We start from the raw sequence: 4,008 nt of genomic DNA on the forward strand, positions 1-4,008 counted from the left end.
ACCTTAGAGAGAGAGAGATATTGAGTTGATAAGTAATCCTATGTCACTAACAATCAGCAGCAGGGGCGTGTAGGTGCCAAACTTCAACAAACGACATATCCGGAAATCATAAACCTTATCGTCGACTCAAAAATCACCTGACGCAGCAAGCAGACAATGCAATTTGAGGAATCTTAAGCAAGCAATATTATGCTTGCAATATTAAAGGTAGCCGAGAACTTCAGGATAAGTGTTCAATGCAAGTATTGTCTTGGCTTGAGAAGTATTTAATATACCACTTAAAAGAGTGTAGAATTTATTCCATTCAGCTTAGCCTAGCCTTACAGATGGTATTTGCATCCATAATCTGATGACCATACTTTGTGTAACCATCATGCAAAATTAAAAAGGCCAAACCAAGCCTTTCAGATGGAACTTGCATTCAAGATCTGATGATCATACTTAATCAGGTAAAATTACAGAGGCCACCTCAATGCACGCCTACAGCCTAATAATTCACATTCGCTAAATGAAGGAGCAGGGATATACAGCAGTATGTAACCAAAAGCAGTTTAATTACACAGAGAGACCTGGTAAAACTACAAAAGTCAGATCATCCAGAAAACTCAAGCGAATCTAGGTTTCGGCATTGGCATTGGCATTGATGAAATATTTTGATGTAATGAAGCATTTTGATGTACAGGACCAAGCTTTTGGATCTAATGATGAAGGCCTTTCTTGTGATCTTGACACGTTGACTTCTGAACAAGATTCAGAGTTCCGTCATGAGCTACTGATGATTCAAACTGCTCCATTACTTTCACAATCTGCCAAAACTCAGGCCTCTTATCTGGTTGCAAAGCCCAACACAGTTCAATCAAAGCTCTCATGGCTGAAGGGCAGTCCCCAGGAATAGGTGGTCTCATATTCTGAAAGGTCCCAAAGACAAGTTCTTTCAGAATTAAATATATTCCTAATTCACATCAAAATGTTCAGCCATGCAGAGATCAAAGTTATTTATGCCACTATCCAAATGTGCAAGCCATAAGATAACTTATTATAAAGTTCACAGTAACACATACAAGAGTTCTAGGAATAGATGAATAAGAAAACACTGAATTTTGGATCATACCTTGTTTACGACAGCAAATGCAGCCTGTAAGGGTGTCATATCTTCATAAGGAATAGTTCCAGCCACCATTTCCCATAGAATGAGTCCAAATGCATATACATCAACCTTCCTGCCATATGATTTTCTCTTAATCGTCTCTAGCGCCATCCAACGGTAAGTACCTGAATCTTCAACCAGGAGATCACAGTATGCCTCTTCACAAGCAATTCCAAAGTCAGCAATTTTCAGGTGAAAATCCTCATTGATAAGTATATTCTCTGGTTTGAGGTCCCGATGAATAACACCTTGCGAGTGAATATATTCCATTCCACGAGCAATATCCATGGCAAGTGCAATCAATTTGTCCAAGGTTAGGGACTTCTGCTCAAGCTTATGCAGGTGTGCTCTCAATGAACCCTCCGATAGATACTCCGTAACAACACCAAAAATACTCCGTAACAACACCAAAAACTGGTGGCTGTTTGCATGCACCTATGAACTGCAAAGAAATTTTATAAGGAAGACAAGTTACCACAATTGCTCTATTATCTAGAAATAGAGACTCTAGTTATAAAGGTAAATGATGAAACTAATAGGGTCATGAAACTTTTATAGGCAAGATAATCAGATACAATTAAATTTCATGTACTTAAATGAAATGAACCAGTTAAGAAAAGTAATTCTAGTTTACTACCTTTATAACATTTGGATGGTGGAGACGAGACAAGAGAGTAACTTCTCTAATAAACTGATTCTCCAATCGAGTTGCTAAAGCTCCAATTTCGTCATCATCTGGTATTCTAATAATTTTAACTGCAACAGCTTCATCCTTGTATTTCCCATGGTAAAGCTGACTATGCGCACCGTGTGCAAATCTTAGCCCAAGAAACAGCTTAGAAAGATCAATTGTATATTCATCAGTTGTTTCCACAGAACTAACCCTACCAGTATAACTACAGTCGTTTGCTATCGCCCAACTGAGAAATCCTATCAAACTTCTCTTCTTTTAAGTCCCATCAATAATACTCCAAAATTTTATCTTAACAGAATTACACATAATATATCGATGTCACCCTTAAAGGTGTATAAACATTAATACAACACTAATTGTACCTGGCGTCATCACTCATCCCCTCATACTGAACTATCTCCCCTTACTTGCAAGACATTCATATTTTACAGATTCTTCTTGACACCCATCATTCGTAATTCTATAATTATAATCTCTTCATCAAACTATGTTTTCCCACACATACCTTCCCTAATTTATCATACCATTGCCTTATTACCACAACATATCTTTTTCCACCGTTCTATCAATATATTCAACATCTTTTTTTTAACCCATCGTCTGACCAAAGATTCCACTTAAGGCTCCTCTTTAATATTACTCGTTTCCCTTTCCTAATATAATTGTTTGGGGCATTATGACTGACCGTTGTTGCATAACATAAAATATTTCAATTCATACTTGCTTAATTTTAACACTTTATTAAAACGACAAATATACCTTCATCATTGGTTGCTCTGGTCCTGGAATTCTGACGGATGTGAGCCTCTCCATAGCCCTACTCTAGAACCCTGATCTAGCACAAATCGCTCTAACATGGGCTGGGAAAATTGTTCTTCCTGCTGTCCTTCTATCGGTCGTTCACCGCCACCTAGAACTTCAACAATTGTATCAACTATACTAACCTGTCAGGTCTGACCACCACCTTCATTTGAACCTTGCTCCGAAGATGCCGTCAAATCTTGGTTAATAGGGTCCTCAGGCTGCAAACTCTTCGGTTTCTCAGAAGGCCCTGCACTCTCCGCTGGTTTACCATAATCTGAAGCTTGAGGTTCAACTCCTAGCATTGGCCTTTCCCTTACGTGTCCGTGTCCAGCTATGGCCAAGGGTGAAACAGGCAACATCGGAGCTTTTCCTGGCTCCTCTACTCTTATCAAAGTCGATGATACCTGCAGCGCTGATTCATTCTGAATCTCCGAGGGGTCTGTTTCCAAAGTAGATATGATCTCAGATGGGTCCGTCTCAATGGAGGGTACGCCCTCACTTGGGTCTTCCTCCAAAGTGTAACTTAATTCTCCCCCTGTCATCATTACAATCCTCGAATCGCCCGTAATCCTTTCTGAAGAAGTCGTCGTCAAACTATATAACAACAGAAGTCAGGGTTGAAGATTTATACCCTATGACTCAGCTCTATAGCACGATCTAGGATACAAAGAAGGGTAACCATCCTAAATGCCCTGCAACCTCCTGTTTATAAGTATGGCGCGCTTCACACCCATAAACAAGACTCTACTGGACACGACTCGTGGATAACCCTAGGACGAACTGCTCTGATACCACTTTTGTCACGACCCAACCGGAGGGCCATGACGGGCATCCGGAGCTAACCTATCGAGCACCACAACACGTACATGCATCTTATATCCATACCTGAGTGGGCCATCATGCTAACTCATAAATATCATAAACTGTATGGGACACAAGTCCAAAGGATAATGTACATACATCATCAAGCTGATCCCAAGTATACATGCCGACAAGGCTATCAAAACGATAATACTATGAAACATAGACCGGGAAGGTCATGGAACATCTAACTGTACATATCTGTCTACGAGCCTCAACTGGAGTGCATAACATAATAAGGACGGGACAGGACCCCGCCATACCCATCTGTACACAAAAGGATCATTCCAACTGGACTACAACTCCGGAACAAGTGGAGTGCTCCTGTACAACCGCTGAGAAGTCAGCTTATGAGTCTGAACCTTCTCCCCGTCTACCTGCGGGCATGAACGCAGCGTCCACGAACAAAAAGACGTCACTACGAATAATGTACTAAGTATGTAAGGCATGAATAACAACATAATGAAAATATAGAGATAACATAAGATAAGAGAGATCAGCC

At 40.3% G+C, this 4,008-nt stretch overlaps 1 pseudogene; it reads right to left on the reverse strand.

Annotated features, from left to right (window-relative positions):
• Window positions 1-284: 284 nt before the first annotated feature.
• LOC132047760 (serine/threonine/tyrosine-protein kinase HT1-like) lies at window positions 285-2,654 on the reverse strand (annotated as a pseudogene).
• Window positions 2,655-4,008: the final 1,354 nt, after the last annotated feature.

Source organism: Lycium ferocissimum, chromosome 2 (assembly GCF_029784015.1).
Source record: "Lycium ferocissimum isolate CSIRO_LF1 chromosome 2, AGI_CSIRO_Lferr_CH_V1, whole genome shotgun sequence".
Classification (NCBI taxonomy): domain Eukaryota; kingdom Viridiplantae; phylum Streptophyta; class Magnoliopsida; order Solanales; family Solanaceae; genus Lycium; species Lycium ferocissimum.